Source organism: Heliconius melpomene, chromosome 12 (assembly GCF_056956725.1).
Source record: "Heliconius melpomene rosina isolate 202511_hmr_F chromosome 12, ASM5695672v1, whole genome shotgun sequence".
Classification (NCBI taxonomy): domain Eukaryota; kingdom Metazoa; phylum Arthropoda; class Insecta; order Lepidoptera; family Nymphalidae; genus Heliconius; species Heliconius melpomene.
In genome coordinates, this window is record NC_140400.1 from 8,573,578 (window position 1) to 8,600,635 (window position 27,058).

The following is a 27,058-nucleotide window of genomic DNA, read 5'->3' on the forward strand; positions in this document are numbered from 1 at the left end:
CAGTTTTTTTGGTTTAACACTTGGCTTAAGTAAACTAGTTTTGGTTTTTTTGTTCATATTTTTTTTAGTGGTTAATTGGATGTCGATTTAATGGTATAGCATCTGATTATAGACGTGATATTTGTGGGTTCGATTCCTATTCGGGGGAATCAGTTATTTTCAATTCCTCGCTCTGTTAACAAGACAATCATATGATAGAAACGAGAAATAAAGATAAGCTTGTTACACCAAGTTTTCGCCTCCAGAAAGTTAATAAATCGTTTATGGGTCTGAGTATACGTGTATATAATAAAATTCCGCAGTGTATTCTTAGTTTGTCACTACAAAAATTTAAAATATCTGTAAAAAAAATTCTAACAAGTAAAGCGTATTACACTGTTCAAGAATATGTAGAGGATAAGCATGTATGGAATTAATGTCTATTGAATGAAATGCAGGATAGCTGCCAGCTAGTGTAATAGATTGTACCATTGATTTTGAAAAGAGCAACTGTTGAGTTTCTTGCCGGCTCTTCTCAGCAGAACTGCCTTCCGAACCGGTGGTAGCTTTTTGTTCATATGTTCATTCGACGATTCAAAAGTGCTTATAATAATTGCCTATTTGAATAAAGAATATTTTGAATTTGAATTTGAAAGTGCAGCGTTGAGTTTCACCACTCAACAGGCAGTCTCAAAAATCTCTTAAATAAAAATATTTAATAGAGCAGCGGCACATGGGTGTGACTGTAACGCGACGGTTGTGGGTTCGATCCCAACTCGAGGAAGTGAAACATTTGCTACTCAACACGCAATGCCTTCAGAATTCGGCAGACAGTGGGGAACGGAGTGTCTTAACGTTAGGTTCCCTCTGCTTATCCTGCTATGTGCGGGATACAGCGTGAAGCTGATTTTGATTTATTTTTTATTCAATTTCCCCGAGGGGAGTGGTGAATCGGATCCTCAAACGTCGCGTTTACTGTTCAGACACAAACACTGTGCTATGCCACGACCACAAAAATTGAACCTAAACTAAACAGAATCTCGTCGACTGTCACTAGGGAAGTAATAATATAATCGCTACTTTTTATTCTTCATTCTAGATAATTCTAGATCCTTCTAGAATAACTCAATTTAATCGCAAAGCATTCGCAACTAACATTTCAAAATTTCACTGTCTAAGCATTGTTTGAACTGAAAAATTCAATTTTCCATTTCAATTCGCGTCTATTGCCAACGTGTTCACGACGTGGGAGACAGGACAGTACGCAATTATTTTACGGTATAAACGTTAGGCGATAGCGATTTATTATTTACTGAAAACCACGACACTCTGTTCTCCATTCTTATTCCATCGCGTTATTAATGATATTATTAATATTACACTTATATTAAATATTTAACCTTTTTAAATTACCTAAAAATTTAAATAACTAATAGGGTTGGACTTCTTTTCAGTATCAAATCATCGTACGAGTATACGCAGTTATAATATATTATATCTTAAATAGACGTTATGGGTTCGAAACCCAATTGGGGAATATTTATATTTAAATTATTTTCATTCTCCCCGCTGGTAGACAAAACGTGGCGTTGGAAGTTTAAACATTGGAGGAGTATCTTAATAGATTCCTTAAAAAAAAGTAAAAAATTAGATATTTTTATATAAAGCTAGTGGCACGCCCGCGGCTTCGCCTGCGTGAACTACGTTATTATTAATTTCTGTCTCCATGAGTACCTACGTCCTATAAGTGACGTCCATGTCAAATTTGACACTCCTAGCATTTGTAGTAACGTAGTAAAGTTTCATACAAACTTTCAACCCCAAAAACAACCCCTTAGAAGTCGAATATTGCAAATTCCCCTCTTAGCGAACACCTACGTCCTATAAATAACTCCTATGCAAAATCTGAGATTCCTAGCACATGTAGTTTCTGAGATTTCGTGATGAGTGAGTGACCTTTCGATTTTATATATATAGACAAAAAAAAACAATTTTTTAAATAGTTTCCAACTTGAACCACGGAAAGCGTCTAGTAAATCCAGCAGCTCGCTATTGTCCACCAGCCAGTAATAGCTGGCAATAAACAGTTATAATTACAGTGGAATAGAGCATAAAGGGTCTTTGTGTAAATTGGTATTTTTTTTGAAATGACACATAAAAGAAGTTAGCACCACATTTAGTTAATTGACTATGATATTATTATCCACTTTCATAATTATAGGAGAAATAAAGCTTGGATATTGAGGGTGGGTAGGCGGAGGGAACGTAACCTAGGTTCATTAATAAAATGATCCGTTTCCCATTTATTGCTTGAAAATTACTGAAAAATGTAAAGGTTAATTAGTTGCTAAAATAAATACAAAAAAAATATGTAAACAAAGTCTTTGTTCACATACTTATTGTATTTGAGAATTTATCTTTTAGTAGTCACCACTCGAAAATTGAGCGTAAACCGGAGAACGGAGTGTCTCAACACTATGTTCCGCCTGCTTACTCTGCTCTCTACGCTTGCTACATGCAGGATACAGCGAAATCTAAAAAAAGTAAATTTAAACATTTCATCTATTCTAAATTCAACATTTTCCTCCCAAAATACAAACTAAAATCTTTTCCATTTCCGAAAAGCTTAATATCAAATAAACTACAGGTACAATTTAATTTGTAACAAGAATGCATTTATCGCACATAATGGTACATTTTCACACTAAAATGGTAGAAAAGGTTGGTCTAAACGAGAAATTACACATACGTTTGTCACTGTGGATGTAGTAGCACCTTTGTGTATTGTCCTTTTAAAAATATTTTTATTAATTTTAAGTAAATACTTAAATAATAATAAATAATTATGCGCATAGTTCGAGTTGGCAAAGCCATTTAAAAATATATTAATAAAAGCAGCATCACTTTATTTTCTCGCGTAGCAGGATAGACAAATGGAACATAGTGTTAAGATACTATCCCTATAACCTATATACCTATTTAAAAATATATAATATTTATAAGAGAGTTAATAATAACCGTAGAAATCAAGAGAGAGAAAATAATCTATCTATCACAATTTTAGAAAACAGATAAAAAATGAAATCGAGGCCAGTGGTGGCGCAAGGCCACAAGCGTGCGACTGTAAACGAGATGTTTTGTTTGATTTCCATTCAAGAAAATGAAATATTGAATATTTTCATTTCCTCGTTCTGATCACGAGCCAAAGCGCGACGTTAAGTTCCGCGATTCGACGTACAATACCTCCAGAATTCAGCGAAAAGTGAGTAATGGAAACGTCTTAATGGGAACAGAGTGTCTCTAGGTTCCCGGGATTTAAATCCATACCTTTGGAAATCAATTAACCGTATGAGTTCAAATCCTGTAACATTCAAATTTGTATATGATTTCTTGAAAAGTCCTTCTAAGTGTGGAGTAACAATAAAATTCAACCAGTGGCCATTCCACATGAAGAGCAACATATTTTCGGAGCCAAAGCATTTTTTGTCACCTTTGCATCCTTCTACAAAACAGTTCGAAACTTCGAACGCGCTGTTAAATACGGCTCGAGTTAGCTTCTGTATATTGACAATAAGCTTTTGCATACTAGTCGTTATATGGGGGTATCTAGAGATATTTTCTGGTAGGAGGATGGTTTCTGGATGTTGACGGATGTTGACTTTACCTTTGAACAGATATGTTCGTGTAAAGGATTGTTTTAGTTTCCCTATTTTTGGGGGTTTTTATATTTCTGGGGTGTTGGAGTACAAAACTATTCTGGTGGGCACATACCACCCAGCTCCCAATTTCTATGTTTCTATGTTTCTATCTAATTATAATATTTGTAAAATAGCAATCACAATTCAATAATTCCTATTGTATAACTTCTTTTCGGTCCCTTTAATAGTACATGATTATTAACTAAATTGTAATTATAAATAGTATATAAATAATTTTTAATAATTTTTTTGCTTCAGGTTTTATCCAGCACTTAGATGGGTACTCAGAGAGAACCTGGAGCCACTTGTGTAACCATTAAATCACTTTCCAGAACAGAGAAAATTATTGTTTTTCCCAAATAGGAATCGAACTGGCACCCATTACGTAATATATAGACATGAGATCTTTTATCCGAAGTAAAATAACGATCTTGTTCAGACAGTATCTTTTGTATCTATATCCCTTTATCTTTTACGATTAATCCTTCTTTTGATCTTCAATTGTTTTCAGCAAGCTCGTTTTTTATAACTTCACGCTTCAAATATTTTGGTGACATAAGTGTTAGAAAATATTATTGTTCTTGTTTTATATTGTTTGTTGTTTTTGAATAAATTAAATTGGGCGAATTTAAATTTCTTAATACTTTTATCCTCAACTCAGTGATTAATATATATAATGCTGGTTTAATATGTTCATTTAGTGCAACAATGTCGTAATTGCAGTATATTTCTGGAGCAATTTGAATTAAAATTTATTTGCACTCTTTAATTCAAGTAACAATGTGGTTTTAAATTACAATTAACAATAAGTGTATAGATGAGATACAAGCCAAACGCTTAGGCCGATCGTGCGGCTCGGGCAGAACATGACAATGAGTTATGCGAAATTCATTCTGTATCCGGTATTACAGCAGGCTACGCAGAGGGAATCTAGTTTGAAGACACTCTGTTCTCTACTTTTCGCCGAATTTCTCGAGATATTGCGTTAGGAACTCAACGCCACGTTTTATCTTAATAAAGCAGAAATATGAAAATAATTCGTTACCCCGAGTGCGGAAGCGAACTCACAACCGTCGCGCTTACAAGAAAACCCTGTACCGCTACGCCATGAAGTATAAAAAACAGTATAATACTTTTTAGACAACGTATAAAAAAATTAACATAGTGGGATATAAACCCGCACCACTTAGAACCCGTCCAACTCCACTACGTTCTAATTTTTATACGTTTTCTACAAAGTATTTTTCTATTCTGAATGTGGAAACACTTTAAAAATATTAAAAAATTATAAAAATATAATTTCAAAAAGAACCCATAAACAAAATTATACATACACTTCCCACTTATCATCTGTCTTAAACGCTTTTTTCCAAGTCGCACTAATCACACAAAGGCAGTGTATCCCAAGACCCAAACTTACAGTGGAAGCTGAGCAAATCAACAGTTTTGCGCGCGCCACGGCTCACCCCTCAGTCTAAAGCTACCTTCCATACCGACCACACGTCTCCTATACCCTCATCCTAGAATAAATACATACGAAATATTTTCATTGAAAAAAAAATTTAAAGAAAGGACCGCTTGTGAAAGTGCCGTGACTGAAAATGTGTATTATAGAGGCCGGGTAATACAAAACTTTAGCATGGTTGTGACAAGATGATCGAAAGTCAAGACAGGATCTGAGGCTGTAGTGGCCAGGTATTTATGAAATATTTTTTTTTGTTTTACTTACACAACGCGTATGAAAATCTAGGTGCAGCTTCAATTTCGTTACGTTTAATTTTTTAAAAGTACTTTGAAAATATTTAACACTAGCGACCCTATTGCGGCTTCGCCCGCTTTTACTACTGGATTATTCATATAATGTATGTTTGCAAAGCACTTAAGATAATGTGAAAATTAATTAAGCCCTAATGCAACCCGCATTTTCGTAGTTTCAATAAGGATTTTCCAATTGTTTTACACAGCAAGGATTTTTTAGTACGTACCGTAATTTTAAATCTGTGCTATTAATCTTTTCAAGTACTTATTAAAATATATTTAAATTACAATTTTTAGATAGTTAAATGACATTAAATAATACATTCAACTCGAATTATCCAATACGTGCAAACGCATCTAAATCTTCGTTGCTATAGAGGCAGGCGGGTTTTTTTTTTCGAGCTTGTGGTTAATGCTGAAGAGGGTATTCTGTCCCTGATGAAAAGCAAGCACTACGTGGCTGCCTGTAACGAAAATTAAATAGAATGCGTCGGCCGGGAATTGAATCCGGGCTGCCCGCGTGGCAGGCGAGCATTCTACCACTGAACCAGCGATGCGTGTAAGGCAGGCGGGCGCGGTGGACTACGGAAATTACTATTTTTAGACAGAAATATGATCACTACACGTTATTCTTAAAAGATACGAATATGCCATCGCGGACTTTTTTGTAGATCTTATTAAGAGGAACAATACTCCAGTACATTTTTTTCATGTAGTATTTACCATTAAAGCAGCGCATGCGCCAAAGTGTCTCAGCGGGTAGGACTTTATACACATTTATCGTATTTATGTTAATTTACATAAGAATGTACAAATAATAAACTATATATAAACCTTCCCTGAGAAATACTCGACCTAATGGTGAAAACCGCATCCAAATCCGTTGGGTGGTTTAGAAGAAGAAGAGTTAGAAAGTTCAGACAGACACAAAAAGCTACTTTGTTTTATAAGATATAGGATTAATAATAAGCTTATTACGATAATTTTATTATATTTTATGAATAATTAATTTGTTTTAATCTTTTTACCTTTCGCTGTAATCCTCATGTAGCAGGGTAGGAGGAGGGAAACTAGGTCCGTCTTTATAAATCGTTCTCAACTCTGAGATCGATCTTGAGAGTGATAAATCACTCTATTCTACTCCTCGCGCCCAATTTTCGAGACATTACGTGTTGAGTGACATAACTGAATGCCGTTTTGCCTTGTTACCAGAGCAAGGAAATATAAATAATTTAAACCTGCGAGTAGAATCAAATCCACAATCGTCGCCTGTCGCCTGCCTTTTCTTCTTATTTGATTATAAGTTCCAAATTTTTAAAACAACTTTGCGATGAAGTTATTTCATGAGCTATTGTTTTGGAATAGAAGAGAAAAAATCCTCATAAAAATAAAAAATATATATTTTACATTACATAATATAAAAGGAAAAAAAATATTGTAATTATTATATGTATACTTTTATTATAAGATATAAGAAAATTCGAAGCCGGTTTGGCACAGCGGCATAGCCTCTGACTGTAAACGAAATGGTTGTGAAATCGATTCCTGCTCGGAAAAATAAATTATTTTAATTTCTTAGGTCTTTTTATAAGGCGTCGTTGGATCCTGCTACTCAAGAAGTAACGATACATTACTTCTAGAGTTTCGACTTCAAAATTATAAAATCTTTGTAAATTTATTTTCAAATTTTTAGTTAGTTGTCTGCAGTCGGTTTTTCTTTTTGTTAAAAATTTTTTTTATTTTATTATTTTATCATCGTAGGAACAAAGTTTAGAAGAACTTTGTTTGAACTAGAACGAATGAAAATTGATTGGAATGTATGAACGAAGTTTACTTTGCTAGAGTTATAATAACTCATAAAATCAATTTTAGATCAAGTTTGATGACTTTAAATACCGAATTTAATTCTTTACACTAAAAAAACAACAAAAACCTACTTAAGACACATTATTTTAAATGTTCATATATTTCAGTTATATTTCATATTTAGCAACGGAACTTAGCGCCGCGCTTAAACTTATCAGGCAAAACAATACATATATAAATATTCACAAAATAAAATATAATATGTAGGTATATATCGATAGTTATAGATGAACGAAGTTTTAATTCCGCTCCATAATTAATATTACAATACAATATAAAAGATTAAAAACATTATTAAGAATAAGAAAATAAAATATCATTTGAAGGTCTATTTATTTTTAATAACTTATTCTTCATATTATGTAGTATTAAAATAATAAAATGAGATCTTTAATATACATTTACCTTACGAATGAAACATAATACGAAACGTAGCACAGTTGGAATTTATATAATTGTACTGGGTAACCGGACCGAATTCTATTAATAATTAGAATTTTGGCTATGCGTTGTAGAATGGAATTAGACAAAGCTATTATATTTAGACAGAATGCACCATAAAATTTCATTATGCATATACAACCTCTGAAAAGATTCACTATTTAGATCCGGACTCCATTCTATGTCACGCTCAATTACTTTATTGCCTTCTAAGCTAAATATAACTGCCAAATTTCACAAGAGAATACAATTTGTTAAATTGTATTCTGTAAACGGCACATGACAGGATAAGCAGAGGCTACCTGGGAATCTAGTGTTTAGACACTCCGTCTCCATTATGACACTTCCTTTCCCAATTTTCCACCAAATTCTGCAGACATTATACAGTGGCAGGAATTCGGCAGAAAGTAGGGAACGGAGTATCTTAACACTATGTTCCCACAGCTCACCCTGCTATAGGCGTGAAACAAAAAAAAACGTAATATATAATATAAATAAAGCTCTAGCTTAAAACGTAAAGCACAATTAAATTCAATTAATGTCAGTCACTAGATGCTAGAGAAAGTAAGAAGCGTTTATATTCCTTTTAAAGAAATGTACAATCTTAGTACTTTTTTTTACGTTAGTTTTCATTTATTTATTTTTGAGTATCTACAGAACATAGTGGTACATTACGTAATTTTAAACATGCATTTTTTATGTTAGGCCAGTCATGGCGCAGTGGCATAAGGGTCCGAATGCAAACGCACCAGGTTGTGAGTTCGATTCTCATTTTAAGAAATGGCTCTGGTAGCAAGAAAACCATGACGGTGTCGTAATAATATTATTTGGAAAACCTAATAACAAAAATGCTTAAAGATATCTCATTAAAAATCTCAGTTCTTTATTTGTGGCGTATCGACTGTGCCATTTTCAAATCTCATTAACTAGTTAACTTCAAAGTGTCAAAGGGCTCCCAAAATAAGCCCCAATTCTCCATATTTAAATCACAAAAAAATCTCTTATTATAATAATAAACCTCTAGAACATCTATTTGCACGCGTCAGTTAATTAAAAAGGCCAACGCTTTTAAAAAATAATGTAACAACGTGTAACGCAAATAAATCAGTCAAATTCACATTGGAGATCCATTAATTATAGTAATTAAAGATCCGGACAGGATAGACGGCGTGATTACCGGGTACAAGGCAGTTTTTAATAAACTCTTTTTGGTTCGTGTTGAGCCATGAAAAAGGACACTATATTATTTCTACTTTCAAGTAAAATCAGGTCAGTTTCAAAGTAAAACTTCTATGTTTTGGCTTTTGATGGACGGAGAAAGCTAGAGGACTGAGATAATAAATAGAAATGAAAATAATTCAACCTTCGAGTTGAAATTAAACCCATAATCGTTGTACTTACACAGAAGATATGCCCTCGCGAGACGACGGCGTCAAATTTAGAGGATAGCGTTTTTTATTTTATTAGAAAAAAATAGAAATAACAAGAAAAACTAAAGTTTTATCAGTTTGAGAACCATGTAGGTATATTTCTTTATTGTTTTTTTACCAAAATCTGGTTAGCTTCATATGAGTTGTCAGTCTGTCTGTCCCTTATACCTTCCCCGCAATAACAAAACTAGCTTACAGCAGAACATGTGTCATGACACTCTGTTGTTCAATTCCCGTGAACTCAACGCCGAACTTTCTCCTTAAAAACAATATTTATTATTACTTTCATATATATTCACCTTCAAATAAATTTGGCAACAGTTCAGCAATAGAAAGGTTTAATTAAACACATATACGGGTCAAGGATATTTAATAATTTACCCAAACAAGGAATGAATTACAAAGCGAAAACAACAATGTCCTTTACGCCCGTGGTTATGTGGCTGACTTCTTAAATATGCACCGAACTGTACTGCGAATAAAGGGAACGGATTTCGAAGAAACCTTATGTTTGTGTAAACTGGCCCACGAATAGTCTTGGAAAGATATAATTATGTTTTTGGTAACGTGACGGTTGTGAGTTCGATTCCCGCTCGAAGGTATGATTTATTTTCATTTTTTTTCTCGCAGATAAGAAGATGGAGCTGTATTAAGTTCTGCCACTCAACACACAATATTTCCAAAATTGAACAAGAGAAAAGTGAGAAGAAGAAATGTTTAAAATAGCCTAATGTTGCGTAAAGAAAATCTTATTTTTTTCCCAGATGCGTGAGCTGATTGATTTAAAAATATATACTGCTAAATAGGCCAGTATTTAGAATTATCTAGATCCTGGACTGTTCATGTAACACACTGTCCATAACATTAGATGGACAACTGGCAAGGATTGCTTAACAAGCTTCAAAGCCCAGATGAAGTTACAATAGTCAACAACAGCCTGAATAGAGCATCGTTTTAATCAAACGAGATATTTCATTTTTCAATTGTCTCTGTAGTGCCACAGTGAGATAGCGTATGACTGTAAGCGTTTTGGTAGTGGGTTCCCATTAAAGGAAAACAATTATGTTCACTTTCCGGCTCTGGGAGTGCTCAACAGAGTGCGGCGTTGAGTTTCGCAACCAATTGCAATGTTTCTTTTTCGGAGAAAGTAGTGTCTACTGTGTCTGTGTCTGTCTACGATACTACATGCGGAATTAAACACGACAGGTTGTAGGTTCAATTTCCATTCGAGAAAATGAAATATTTAATATTTTGGGAGTTTTGAGTCCACCCACTTAACTAAACCTACTTAAAAATGCCTCCAGAATTCAAATGGAAAGTGATGAATGAAAGTTTTTATAGCAACAGAGTGTTTTAACTCTGGGTTCCCGGGTCCCCTCTCCCTACCCTGATAAGTGCTGAATATAGGGTGAAGCTGAAAAAAAAGTATATACTCACACCTTAGCTTTACCAAAGAAAATATCAATTTTATTTGAAAAGGCTTTATTTTATTTAAATTGCCAACAATTTTGAACATGAGGCAAATATTTTCACCTTCATACAATTTGAAAGCTTTATTTACAAAAGAACGTCCCTATTATGCTGGGGCTCGATGATTTTCGCAGTTAAACTTTTTTGAATACACCAACTCGTGATTAACTTTCTAACTTCCTTCATATCAATAGGAATATATGTATGTATATATACCTATTATGTGTAGTAACAAACCTTTTTCGATAGTACTTTGTCTATTGTCCATGAGTGTTGAGTGGCGGAACTCAACCTCGCGCTTTGTCTCGTTACCAGAGTTTTCACTTCCTATTGTTTTTTTTTTGTTTTTTAAATTAAGAACTGTCGGATCTGACAACTGCGCTATAAGGTACATGTGGTACACGCTTTATTCTGTATATACCAGGGTAAACAGAAGGAACTTAGTATTCAATCACTACTCTCCCCACTTTAACCACTTTTCAAGACATTGCGTGTTGAGTGGCGGATCTCAACGCCCCATTTGGTCTTGTTACCAAAGCGAGGGCATAAAAATATTTCACTCTCCTAGTATAAATCGAACTCACTTTTCAAGCCTCTCCTGTCTCTTATTTGCGAACTATTACAATTATAACCAATTAAAATCAACAATCATTAAATTTTCTTAATAGCGAATACCCAATACTTAGAATCAGCGTTATCAATAGACCGTTGTTCTATCTTTAATTATAACAGTAAATTGGCTTTAAAACCTGCGTGCTTAACCGTCTAGAAAATTTTAATATCAGCAATACTTACAATATTGGAATGTTATTGTAAACTCTTGTTTTTTTAATAACTTTGAAAGAAAAACGTAATTATAGTGAATTTAATAATTTACATACTTCTCTTTCTTTATTTTGCGCTTTGTCTTGTTTTTAGAACGAGGAAATTTAAAAAATTCCTTTGAGAGAGAATCAAATCCACAATCACCGATTTTACTATTCTATTAAAATACAATTTTGTACAATATATGAAAGGAGAATATTGAAGAAAAATGTACTTGAGACTAAAAATTACAATGAAAATGCTCACCGGAAATTAGAAAATTTGTTCAAACATGTGGGAATATATTAAGGCGAAATTCTCGTGTGGAATCAATCTTTTTACATAGATAAAATAATACCTAAGTATGTCTAGAATCTACACCTAGCTTTGTTTCAAGAAATTAATGTATAAATTATGTTCCCCATTTTCCGCCAAATTCAGAACGCATTGCGTATTGAGTGGCGGAACTAAACGCCGCTGATGCCTACACCAGAGCGAAGAAATAAAAATATTTGCAATTTATAAAAATTTTTAAAAAATATGTTTAATAAAATTATGGTGTATAATAAATCGAGGTATATTTTTTGACCTAATGGTAAATCACTGACTGTGTCATTTACCGGCCATTTTTTAATATGTTTATATTCAGACCAAAGATTTTTATTTAAAAAAAAATGAAATATGAGCTCAAAGCATAATTTAAATTCATTCCAACTGATCCATGACCACTTTAAAACTATGGATTTAATGTTTACGTCAATTATTTTATAAGCTCTAAATTTTAAAATTTATTTAATAATTAATTAAATTTATTAATTCACGTATTTTTCACATTTTCTACCATAATTCTACAAAAAGTGGAAGTCAGACTCGTCTACCGAGAGTTCCGTACCAATTTCAAGATGGTAGGTTTTTCGGATTTTTTCTTGTATTTGTACTCACTTCCTGAAAATACCTATACACCCTACAAGTATTGTGATTATGAGGCGAACTTCTTGCAAAATTGAGCTAAAACGGCGCATAAATGCTTGAATTTTTACTATGCTCCTAGGGACCGTAGACGTGAATATGTGATACCTCTACGCGATAACGTGGTCTTGACAACACAGGGATCCTATAAGAGTTCCGTTTTATTACTTTTGAGATATTAACTTCACGCTATATCCACGCAGCAAGAACCTAGTGCCAATACACTCCGTTCTCCACGTTACGTCCAAATTTCGAGTCATTGCGTAGTGAGCGGTGAAGCTTAAAGTTTTGGTACCATAGCGAGAAAATGTAAATAGTTCATTCCCCCAAGTAAGAATCGAACCCACGACTGTTACGCTTACACGCTACGGTACGACGTCCTCATTTTACTATTATAACAAATGCAATTCAAAGTTCAGGTAATATGCTATCATTTTAGTTATCTCGTACATACATATACCGTATGCGGGTAAAGTTTGCCTCCAGCGTATGAAATCAATAGATTCTCTCTTAGATATTAAGTTTTAAGTTAGTATCGAACTTAAATATTTTAGTGGAAAGTTTGGCTTCGATAAAAGTAATTTACATAAGTTTATGTTATCTTTTCTAAACTTTTATTCCATAGCAAGAAAAGAAATCGTATGAAAATTTGAACGTAGCGGGACTCGAACTCGGGCATTGGATTTATTTTTATTTTTTTATTTTTATTTTTTTATATTTGGGTAATATTTTAAGCTCAATAACAATGGTTGCAGATTTCTTTCGAATCGTTGCAATATTTTTTTTCTGCAGTATATCGATATACGGAAGTGTTAGTGTTAAGGACACTTCGTTGTTTACTTTGAGCCGGAATCCAAGACAATACGTATCGGACCTCGACGCTGTGCCTTGTCTCCCAAAGTAGAAAATCGAAATGAATTCAATATTAAACTCATATTAAATTAAAATTCATAAAATATTAAAGAAAATATATTTGCTAAAAATATATCGTAAGATAAATAATTTATAAAGTAAATTTGAAAGTTAAAAGTATGACAGTTTATAATTAATGCCACTTAAGCCTTAACCTGGACCTAACGACCTTAGTGTTAGGGTACCTAACGATCATGAAATATGCCTCTAGCCCTCTTGAATACATATTCAGATTCAAGTTTTATAGCCTCGTTTGTAGCATTAATTTTATTTATTATAGACTAAAATTAAGAAATAAATTATTTCTTTTAATAATTTAAGATTTATTATAGAACTAGAAACTTGTTGTGCAAAGGTACAAGCGTGCGAGCGTAATTCTTTTTAACAACAATTGAACAAAGATAGAATGCGGCGGTAAGCTTCACCACTATGTGAAGAATAAGGAGAAAAGTATGAGTAAGAAGTATCTTCACACTAGATATTCTCCGCCTATTTTTAATGAATACAGGGTGTAACTACATACTACTTCCTGTATTATAGCATGTACGAGTATATGCTGTATATATGGTACATACATAGGTTTATTTATTTTTATTACTCTATATGAACAACTTTATTGGAAGAAAGCTCCACAGGGAAATAATAAAAGCTTGCTTTTAAGACATGTTAGGCTTATGTTTTATGTATGGATACACATCTTTATTTACTTATATAGTTTAGTTTTTGTATTTATGATATCTTCATGAAACAGAGAATATTTATTTTCAAATAAATATTTTAAGATACCTAATAACAGTATCCGCATCCAGAGATGTCATTTAATTTTTAATTGTCATTAAATATTCATACATTCATAGCTTGAACTTTATCCTGACAACACAGAACTCGACATTTATCCCCCATTCTTCTGTCGGTGAATTCGAGATTAACGCATTTAACATTTAACTTGTCTCTCAATTCACGTTTATGTTCGTGATGGGATATCATTACTTTTTTGTAAAGAAATTATTACTATTAATCTTTAATACTTTGCAACATTTAAAATTGCTTTATTGTCTTACGTTCTTTGATCTAACTTTCATACTTCACTTTTTTTTTAATTTTTGTAGTTAGTATTAATATATGAGCCAAGTATCAAATGTTTAATTTATCCATGACTGTTAGCCAGCTTTTTAACTTGGCTGGACACTAGCAAGTGTCTTGATCGTGCAGTTAAATTAGAACCAAAATTTATATTTGTTTAAATTTAAACTAAGAAAGAGCTGATGATTTAGGAGCTATTATGGGATCTTAGACAAACAGACACACATCGTGACACTCACACGGGGCTAAATACAGGGTGCGCAATATTAAAACAATAACATATATTCCCACTACTACATTGTTTAAAGACTAACAAAAGGGCACATATCGATTTGGCATTGGCGAGAATAAATACCACGGTAGAGGTCACGAGGTGGCCAGTCGACCGAACTGCTTATTTACTGACCTTAAGTGAAATGAAAGTCCTTCAGCACACATATTAGATACTAATCAACTATCTACGTTATACTTACACGCTCTATCTCGCTCATGCCCGCTTTATATTATATGCGGGATAAGCAGAGTTACAAGGTACACTGTATTGTAATCTAATATGAGAGTTTAATTGAAATTGAATTTGAGTCTGCTAGTCGTGGATACCGTCTAAATGGTATATCTAAAAGGAGAAAATGATTTTACATGTTCAATTACATTTTCTTAACTTAATGGATTTTCATATTAGAAGTTTCATATATTTATTTTTATTTCATTTACACGCTTTTGCAGTATATCAGGATACTTAAAGAAATTGTAGTGTGAAAGAAATCTAAAAGAATTTTCTCAATGTGTATACCCGGAGAAGGGAAATAAAAACAATTACTTTTTTATTGTTCCTTTAAGTGATGATGACACCCACAAATATCGTGTTTACAGTTTGTTAAGACACTACCTCAATTTTTACAATAGAAAATGCCAATTAGACAGAAGAATTATTGCTCAGATGAAAATTCTCTATTTCTCAACCAAAACGTGCAATTTCATACAAAAAGTGAAAAACAGAGTGTCTTAAATCTTGATTCTCCTACCCTGCTATATACGGTATATGGCATGAAGCTGAAAAATTTTTATTTCATCACAAAATCTAAAATCCAACATAAAATTTTATTCCTGTTTCAGCTCCAGTACTTAAGTCTCAATGGATTTTAAGATCTCATTAGAGCACTTGAAAATGAACGCTTTTACACTTAATAATTTAGTGTTAAAACAATTTGTCGAAGCTTTGTGGAGAATTTTTATAGAATGATTTCTAGTTAAACGATTTTATTAAAATAAATGACGAATTACGACGATTATCCTTTACTTTTAGTTAAAGTAACAAGCCCATACAAAAAAAATGGTTTTAACTTTATACAACCATTGTACGTAGTTACATTAAAATTCTAGTGTTACTGAGCTATGAAAACTCCGCATAGAACGTTGAAATTTATCTTGTTTCTTGGGAAGTGTGAAAATCGAACCTACAATCGTAACGTTTTCAGCCAGACGGTGTACCGCTACGCCGCAACGGCCATTTATTATTTAATTCTAGAAAATATATAAAATATTTTTTAATATTCTAATACATATCCAAGTAAATATGTATAAATAAGTATATTTGTACATATGTACATACATACACATGTACATACATCTCACACGTCGCTAGAGTGAATTACTTCGCGACATACGAAATTCGGTGGAATTAAACGAGCGGAAAAATTCTTTGTGAGGATCGGGGACGTATCTAAAATAAACTTGGAGATATCTTATATTCGACGAGAGCTCAGTAATAGTTGAATTGTAAGGACTCCTCTAGTATTATGTCAGTATATTTTAAGTCAGCTAGCCTGAAGAATATACAGGTTCATAAAATGAATAGGTATTTATATTAAATGTCGCCCATAATTTTTGTAGCCTAAACTATAAATTCCGTTATTTTTTCCGTTACCGTGGAATTTTCTAAAAATATACTCCCCAAGGAGTGTCCATGGCAATTGCTGCCTTTCTACGCGCAGCGTTGAGTTCCACCACTCAAAACGCAATATCTCGAAAATTAGGAGGAAGGTGTGAACTGAGTATCTTACCACTAGGTTCCCTTAGCCCACCCCGCTAGGTTTTACATATAATGATATATCCCAAACTAAAAATATAAATCAAGTTCGTATAAAAAATATACCAATGAAAGATAATTTATTGCTGCAGGTAGCGTGAAAACTCCCCTCAGGTCGACTTCCGGCTTGCAAACAGATCATTTAATTTTCGGGCGGTCCGCAATATATGAGAATTAATTGGACTTTTCAGTAATATCATTTTTCATTTTAAATATTTTGAGGTCATGGTGGATCAGTATGTCAGTATATGTATAAAAACGCGATTCTGGAGGGAGGGAGCGTCGGGGAAGTCAAAGGGAGGATTTCTCGAAATCCCTACTCGGATAAATAGTTTTTACTAACGGATAAATAGTTTTTTTGTAATTTTACATCTTAAAATCTACGCAAAATTGCGGTTGACTAAATATACGAATTTAACATTTTAGAACGTTTCAATACCAACTTTGACTGCCTTAAGACAGAATCACTTCTCTTCATTTTTGATATAATTACTTCTAAGTATTCCTATTGAATTCACGGAAAGACATTAATAAGCTTACTTTATTATTAGGAATATCGTAGTCTGCCTATGCGTAGCGATAGATATTAATTAATACATATTAGTAGGTGTAGATTTTTGTAGATAGACCCGACCGAAGAAATGAATATAATTTAAATCATTTAGAAGTCGTCGTGGCGCAGCGGCACAAGGGTGTGACTGTAACGCGACGGTTATGGGTTCAATCCCCGCTCGAGGAAGTGAAATATTTATTTACGTTCATATTTTCATTTCGCTCTGGTGTCGAAGCAAAGCGCGGTGTTGAATCCTGTTTGTTCTAGACCAAATAAACTCTTTAAGTTTAAAACATAGTATTGTATAGTGAGTATAGTATTTATACAATTTTTTATAATATTTTATTTGGTGGTTTAGTGGATGCCAAGTTTTATAACCATCGCTACTTTTCGGTGATTATGAAAAGATTTGGGAATAAAGTTTGAAGGACGATCTAAGTTAAAAAGTCTTTGTTCGCGATGAACGTCATATTTTAACTTTTGATGAGTCCCAAGATAAATTATGCGGAAAAATGATAACTTTAATGTCCAAAGTTTACATTATAAGGACCTATCGATGACTTTTATTGTGCTTAAAAAATATACATTAACGATATTATGTACATACAAATTTATTTAAAAGATTAAAAAGATAAAAAAGTATTTAAAAGATTTTCGTACATACTAGGTAAGAGGTTTCCAATTTTGGAGAGATTAAATGAAAAGTAGCGGAACCTAACGACAAGCTTCACTATACCAAAACCAAGTTGAGGAAATAAAAATATTAAACTTTAGTATCATTCCTCCGAGTTGTGATCGAAATCACACCTATCGCTTTTACAGTCGACGAATAGTAAAGATCGGAGTGTTTTGACACTAAATTGTTAAGTGAAATAATGCTTGATTTTTTTTAACTATAGCGGAATTCGAATCGACACCCATCGTTGTAGCATATTTCAAATATCAATCAAATATTATTAAACTTAATATAACAAAGAGACTTTCTTTTCATCCCTTATAAATAAAATGGTCGTTCATTTCAGAATATTTTATATTCTAAATTGTGACCTGAATATTATGTTATAATTTTGCCAGCTTACTACCGTAGGTACTGACTGTCGTTTTTATTACTTTTTATTTGACTTTTAGCGCAGAGTGGAGCTTTTTGTTTTTTTATAAGTCGCGTAAAAAATTGAATTTTGTTTTCCATCTTGTGCTAGCAGTATGTAATAACAAGGTAAGGAATTTAAAGACACTCCGTTCTCCACAATTCGCATATTTGAATCCGTGAATTTGAAACTTTAGCTTTTTCTTACTAGGGTGAAGAAATGAAACAAATTCATTGCCCTCGGTTGATATCGAACTTACAAACATTCCGCTTAAAGTCAAACGCTATTTCACATTTTTGAGCTTCACGCCGTATCACATACAGAACAAGGTAGGTAGAGGGAACCTGGGGACATAGTGTTAAGACACTCTATTCCTAATAAGACACTACCACTTTCCACTTTCCGCCAAATTCTGGAGGCATTGCGTGTTGAGTGGTGGAACACAAAGTCGCACTTCGCCTCATCACAACTGGCCTCCAATATAATATAATATATAATATAATATATATATAATTGATTAAGGTTATTAATAATAAGGGTATTATGCTCATCTATTTATTTTATTTAGTATGTATTTAGTATTTAGTATTTAGTATAGTATTTAGAAATATATATATATATTTTAGCTTCACTTTATAGCAAATTGGCCAGAGGATACAGGATTGACGGAATTCCACACCGCGCTTAATCTTATTATGAAAACGAGGAAATAAAAATAATTAATTTCCCCGAGTGGGAATCAAACCCAGAACCACACTATGATCTATAATAATTATATAAAATTTTCTTTTTTTTATTTCTTCTTAATAACTAAGTTTAAGCAAAAAATCTTATATACATATATATTTAATTTGAGGTTATCATATAACATATTCCCAGTTTAAGAAATTCAAAAGCACAATTTGTAAACCAAACAAGTTAATGCTTGCCATTCACGACGTTTCCATCTCGTGGATACGAGATCATCATCCATTTGACAGAGACAAACGAGCTTATGTGCATACCTACATACAATATACGAGTACGCTGTATATGTACGTATAAACGTAGGACAAAAATAACTGCAATTCGTAAATTGTACTTCCCTCCTATCTGGGTGGACTTTGGGAACTTAATGTCAAGACACTCCATTCCATACTTCCCGCACAATTATTGAGATATTTCGTGTGGAATGGTGGAGCTCAACGCCGTTCCTTAGCACACCGAGACAACTAAAATAAATTAAATATTTTCCCGAGTCATTTCCCCGAGTGAGGATTGAACTTTCAACCATCCTGTTAACAATTGTTTATAAAGTAACGTTGGGTACAAATCTTCAATTATTTAACGCTTTAAGTTTAATATTTGTATTATTTATTGTTTTCTATTATAAACAAGAAACATAAAATAGCACAATGAAAGTAAATTTCAAAGGAAATTAGAACATTCCTACGTACTTTAAAGGTCGTTCAAGGTCACATCCGGCTCGAAGGATCAAAAACAATCTAAAAATACGACGAGTGCTTACTTATTGGTTGCTGTTACACGTGTATAGGTTTCTTGTTGTTATATATATATTATTGATTGTTCATTTGAAACTTTTGTAAATTTGTACATAAAACTAATAGATTCCACTTTAGGTAATATCTCTATCTAACACAATAATTGAAAAAGCTCGTAAACTAGGAATATATAGTTAACGGTTGTAATTATGGACCGATTAAGGTACGAGGCCGGTCATTAGAGAGTATTACAGTTGAAAGCCGAGATTAAGCGCCGGTTTTATTATTATTTTAGTACTATAAGTTTTTATTAATGCGTGCACTAAAAGAACAGAACTTTTCATACATCATTTATATATACTGATTTTGTTGAGGATTGAATAAAATCGTGGTAATATTTTAATTTAAAAAATACAACTTCGCGCTCTGTCCCGCACACAGCAGAGTAGGCAGAGGTAACTTAGTTAAAGATATAATATAAGAGGCGCGGGTTCAAATCCCGCTACGTTCAAAATTTTATACGTTTCTAAAAAAGTATTTTGGCTTCTTAAGTGTGGAATAACACTTAAATATTTTAAAAATAGTATACACCATCCAATTTAAAAATGAACCTCCACTATATTTGTCAATTTTAATGTGCAAAGGAAAGTAAATATTGCAATACTTCACTTGTGTGTGTTTTACGATTTTACTGCAGACTTGAGACTTGCCCTCACACTAAGAAGTCAACTGATCGGGCGATCAGTATATAAAATCGACTTTGTATGGCAACGATTGCGTTGTGAATGAAACGACGTTTGAGATATTTATGCACTAGTCGTTTGGTAGATCCGATTGTTAGAACGAATTCAATTTAATTTTACGATTTTAGAAATAGCCGACAGTTGTAAATAAGATCGTGTATTATAATTGGGGGATTTAAAATTATGTTATTTATTTATTATTTGTTATTTTTTATACTGACGTTTACTGAGTTACCAATGGCAATCATGATCGTGATGTGTTTCTAAGTACAGTGGAGGGCGTTAAGTTTTAGAGTAGATTATCTATATAATAATTTATTTTTACTTAACCAAATTCATACAAATTAATTAGTATATCTATTAATAGTTAATAGTTGTGGTGTTGAATTCCGCCACTCAACATACTATGATTCAAGAATTCAGTGGAAAGTGGGTAACGGATGCGTGTTAATGGGAAACGTGTCTTAATAATAAGCTTCCAAATCAATGAAAAGCTCATATTCAATTAATTTAAACACTTAAGTGAAATGGAAGCTAAAGCTTGAACTTTTGATGCTCTAATTAAAGTAAGTTTCATCAGTTTCAATACTGTGCGTTCATAAGCGTTGTGCTTTAAATATATTTACAATACCCCTATTATTACGCCATCTTATAAAGTAATAAGGCAAGCTAGTTTTGTATTAATAGGTTAAAGATTATAGCCAGTTATTAACGTCTCTACACTATATTATATTATTGAACCTCTCCTGTTACGGATCTACGCGGCGTAGAACGCTGAAATTATCATGAACAGTCACGTTTACAGGGACGTCCCGGGAGTGTACAGAAGCACTACTAAGGAAATTCGAAAGTTGTGGGCGACGACTTATATTTTATTTATGCAAGTGTTTGAATAACATACGAATATATTTAAAAACATTATTTTACAGTTCCTTCGTAAATGACAAAACAACTCTTCAAAAGCCAATATGCAAAAAAATAAATAAAACAGGAACTTATAGAAGATCGACCTCACAGTATATATTTTCCATTAAAAATACTAAAAGTAAGAATACAAGACATTTAAATTGCAAAGCCTAATTACATCGGCCAGCCATCTCCCAGGGCATTATGAATTCCGTTGTGGTAGTAACGAAATTAGAATTTTTAACTAATTCCGTTCTCATGAGCTTGCCTCTTGATTATATTATGCTTTCAGTGCTTTTAATGTTTACAGAGGAGGAATATCTATAAATATAAATAACTAATATTAGTAAGTGGGTGGGAATTAATGACTTTCTCGCTAGTAAAAACAGCAAAGCGCGGTGTTGAGTTTCGTCACTCAACACGCTGTCTCGAAAATTGGTCGGAAAGTAAGAAAGAGTAAGATAAGCAAAAGCATACATAAATATAGCTAGCATAAATATAGCTTATGTTGTTGAAATTAAACAATTTTAAACGTATTTGTTGAAATTAAACTATTTCATTACTTTTATTAAACTGAATGCTTTTTAGACATTATACAAACTTGTGGTCAGGGTTATGTTTAAATTGTCGAAGTTAATAATTTCTGATTTGCATCGGGCAGTCTTGAATACTTACTAAATCAGCTGTCAATTTGAATGTAATAAACATTCATTTCATTTCATAAAATTTTAATAATATTGTCAGTCGGAGGAACGATTTATGTACTTATTTAAAATTCGCATTGAATCGACGAAGTGCGGCGTTGCGTTACTAACACCTAACATTTCTAAAACTAGTGTAAAAATTTGAAGAAGGGAGTGTAATTTTTCTGTCTACAAGAATCAGAACTAAATATAAAGAAATAATTTATACTGAGTATCATGTCTCATAATACTATTCTTGAGGTCTTACGATTGTGGATTCGATTCCTACTCAGTAAAAAAGATACTTGGGGAACGAAGAACCACAGCACTAAATCCTTTTGCCTAACGTGCTAAGTGCCGAAGCTAATCACTTTTCTCGTCCGTGATGAAGAGCAGACTGGAGGTGGCAATTTCAAAATCCCGTACTTATATACTGTTTTGGATTAACATCAAATATTCTGCTTTCAGGCGTTTGTATCGGTGCATTACTGTGTCATATTAATTAAAAGGACACAACAGCCTACGACTAATATAGTGACATTACAGGTTAGGCTTTTAGATGTCAAGTGTTGCTTTATATATAACCTTTCTATATTTTTTCATTAACTATATATTTATATAGACCCCTGTTTACCTTATAGGCTGATTTAAAAGTATTCTAGTCCCCTAGCCTACCTATATACCTTCTAAAAATAAAATGTAAGAGTATATTTTCATAAGGCTCCGTACCTTGAGAGAAAAATGGAACCCTTATATTATTGTCCATCTGTCAAGGCATTATGTTTCAAGATAGCGTAAAGGAATCAAGTTTAAATTTACGTCCAATATTTAGGGTCCACTTTACTTTGGAGCACTGAAAAAAATAGGCTTCTAAGTTAAAATAATCAAAAAATACGAGACATAGATATAGACATTACATTGAGATAGTAAATATATTATTATATAGCTTTTTATTAACATAACACATTCCTCTCATAGAATAAATTTAAAAAAATACATTCCAGTTCCAGTGCTTGCCACAGTGATTTAATCCTATTTACGTAACGGAAGTGAAATGCACTTAAAAATAATAACTAATTTATAAAATAAACTCTCAATTTAAAAACTCAAATATAACAATAAATAAAAGATCGCAAAAAACATAACTAAAATAATTCTTATAAAACCTTAGGGTAGCCTCGTTGATAGAAGAGGTATTTAGATAGAGCCGACCTTTCACCGTAATATGATAAGACATGATGAGCCCATTGTGCTTCTGACAATCTAACCAGTCTAGCATATCTATTTTTACACTACAACAGTTTGGGTTCAGCGATTTTTTAATTGTTCTTGTAAATAGTGGATATGTTAATTTAAATCAAAAATAACCTGGGAACCTAATGTTTAGACACTCCGTTCCCTTTAAGACCTTACACCTCTGTCCCAATACGACCTCAAATAGCGTTAAAAAATAGATGACATTAAAAAAAAAATATATTGATATCATAGTGATATATTAAAATTATTTTCATTACCTCACCCTGAATACAAAACACGTCGAAGAGTTCTGTCACTAAATACGCTATGTCTGGAATTTAAAGTAAAAATAGGTGACATTTCGCTACTTAATTGCATTTTCTTACCACCACCATTACATACTCGTATGTATAATATTTAAATTTCACGTAACATGTAAACTAGTAAAGACCAGGCCCTCCTGAAAACAAGATAGATATATTATATAAAACAATACATATATTCGACATCCCTAGTAAAGAAAACAAACTTATTACCCAAAACTATTTCAGTTCAATATTAGTCTTATTTACCCTATACAATTAAAGTGGCAAGCCGAACGTATAATACGACAGAAATTACAACAAACATCCAACAGTCACAACTCACCAAGTTGACGTTCTGGGAGTAATGAGGCGGAATGTGCCTCATCAAACGATACTATGTGAACGAACGGTATAATATGTTTGCGTTATATATAAAATGGGGTCGTTATAAACTTCCCCTTTTTTGCCTTTTTTACTTAGAAATGTGCTGGATTGAAAATTGATCTGTGTAAATTCGCGGATAGGGATGTCTCTAACTCAACACCGCGCTTTGAAATATATACAATTTTCATGTAAATATTACGGCGTAAGCATTAAATAGTACGGCGTTAAGTTCTGATAGTCAATAGACAATGTCTTGAGAATTTTGTGGATTTGGGGAACGAAGATAATTGACAAATTTCTTTACTATTTTTTAACTTTTAGATATAACACTTCTTGATTACACTTAAATTTGGAAGGCTTTATCTATACTTAATGTTTTTATAGTTTTAATTTCTATCCCGCAAATGGCCGCCAACGCAGAGAGAACCAAGTCTGTCAGTTTGCCCCTTTATGCCGAATTTTCGAGACATTTGTCTTTTTGGGTTTGAATCGAACCTACAACCATCATATTAACCACACGTACAAAGTAATAACAATTTCAAATATAACAACTGAAAAAACACACCTCGACGTTTATAATTTATTTTTTGTTAGTCACAATAGGAAGCACTACCTTGTTATTTTTATAACTGTTTGCGCACGCATCACCATACAGATTGAATTGTGTCACGAAATATTGTAATTTTATTCATTGCTAGATTTATATGTGTTTTTCGACTAAAATATACCCACGTTGTATGTATTTGAAATACTTTTTTTGTTGATATCTCATGTCTTTTTATATGCTTATTTTTATCTTTATTCATCTCTGGCATCTTACTCATATGGTAGACAACACTCTGTGTTCTAATATCAGCACTTTATATGAAGATTATGTCTATGTTAAAAAAATGTTAGTGTTTCATTACTGAGTGACTTTTAGAATGAAACTGCGGGTAATTCAACATGTAAGTTCTTTGGGGATTGTTGGGAACCAATTAAGGTTACTCATAATTCGGAGACTAAATCACTGGTGGCCACCAGTAGAATAAATTACTTCCATGTCGACTCTAATAGAATCATTTCACATTTGGTAGAGAGAGGTATTTGGACAGTGGAGATTAGCAGTCTAGTCTGGTCTAGACGCAAGTTGCAGGCTCGATTCGTCTCCTCTCTCTCTTTCTCTCTCTCTCTAATGGATTTGAATTCGAATACATTCAGACTAAAAACATTATTTCAGAATTATTATTTGTTCTACGAGGGCGTCAAGATATTGATATTATTTATTTTACCTGCAAGAAAATCGTCATTGTAAAATGTTCGTAACGTCAGGTTTTCAAAAATGTACTAAATATTAATTTCTCTGCTCTAAAAGAAAATGGCGCCAACCAAAATGCAAAGTGAAATGTTTATCACTACGTCCCCTCTGCATACCTGCCCATGCTATTCCTAAATATTTGTGAAGCTGCCTTAAGTGAGAATCGAACCTATAACATTATATGTACCAACTACCCAACTGTGCCACAACAGTTTTTAGCTTTGTAAGGCTATATTACTATTTCAAACATTTATAAGCGATAAGGTCACGTGTTCTCATATAACACGATATATAAAACACTCGTATATGAGGTGAGACCATCGCGTGATATTCACTTCATTAACTACTAACACCTTACGTTGTTTCTAACGTCTAATATATGTATAGATACATAATGTGTGTATTGATGATATAGTATAACATGACTTGTTGGTTTTATAGGGGCACAATCGTGCGGGTAAACGCGACGTTTGTGGGTTCGATTTCCAATCGGGGGAATGGATATTTGATATTTTTATTTTCTCGCTCTGGTCCCAAGGCAACGAGACTATATTGAATTGCGTCATTCAACTGGCCTCAAGAATACGGTGTAAAGCACAAAAAAATTAGCACGTACTTCCTAGCTGGCTGGTCATAAATTCTACGTGCGCGAAGTAGCTGCAGTCATAGGTACAGTAGGTAACATCGAAGTTATTATAGTTTTATAAAATAACTTATACTTTTTTCAACTAAAATACTATTTAATACAATGAAGATCTTTTAATTTGAATCAGTAGTTCCTGAGATTAGTGCGGTGAATCTAACAAAATTTTCAGTTTTATAATGTTAGTACAAAAAGAACCTATAAGTATACATTAAGATAGTTATGAATTTATTTTTGTTTTGTCTAAGGAAAAAGCGGAACGGAGATTAACACAAAGTTTTCTTTAGTCTAGAAGAAAAACAAACGCTTTTATCCTATTTAACTTTAACGTAACTATCTTTACATTTTATAAACATTACCAAAAGCTAGGTGTGATGTAAAAGCAATATATAATAGTAGCACATAAGCGATCTCTCCAAAGTGAAACTTAATATTGGCTTTATTAGCGGCTATACATGTTTCAGTTTATTCACATCGCACGCTTGCACCGACTTGCAAGAATGTCGAGCTCAATATAACATACTATATTGTAACTTTAACATGATAATATTTTAGTTAGGAGTTCGTGTAATGCCACAGATATTTTGGTTAAATTTTAATATAAATCGATACATAAGTTTAAATATTATATTAGTTTCATTTCTGTTGATAAGAAAAAGAAGTCAAGAAAGTATCTTTTAGTGCTACAATCTGTTAGGAACCCGTACAATTACATTTTAGCTTTCTGCTTAGCTAACTAACTGGAACGATTGTGCAAATTTACGCAAATATTTTTCAACAGTAAGTTTTTAATATGTATAATTTACCCAAATTAAAATAGAAAACAAGCTCGTTGTAAAAATAAACACAAGTTTACACCATATGATCATTCACCTGTTTCGTTTAAAAATAACAGAATTGTAAACAATTGAAACGACTCAATTGTATCTATATAACTAATTTGGAACATAATGGAATAATTGTGGACATATCACGAACAATCAATATGGGAATATATGTACATAAATCGTTCTGTAGAATGAGTGTAAATATTTGATAATATATATGGCAAAGGAGATTGTTTGTTAAGTTAGTGTTAGTAGCGCAAGAACACAAGATGGCGACTGTAAACGTGACGGTTGTGGGTTCGATTCCCATTCGAATATATAAATATTTTAAATTTTCTTTTTGTAATGAGGCAAACCCTGGGGTTGAGTTCTGGCTCTCAAGAATGCGGCGGAAAGTGGGGAACGGAAGTGGC

General features: G+C 32.8%; 1 protein-coding gene across 1 annotated transcript in view; it reads left to right on the plus strand.

Annotated features, from left to right (window-relative positions):
* The first annotated feature begins 5,140 nt into the window (after positions 1 to 5,140).
* Positions 5,141 to 27,058, plus strand: part of LOC146533749 (5-hydroxytryptamine receptor) — a 56,078-nt gene continuing 34,160 nt past the window's right edge. Inside the window, exon 1 of the mRNA XM_085194296.1 lies at positions 5,141 to 5,372. The gene's annotated coding sequence lies outside the window, so the exon portion shown is untranslated. The remainder of the gene's footprint in view (positions 5,373 to 27,058) is intronic.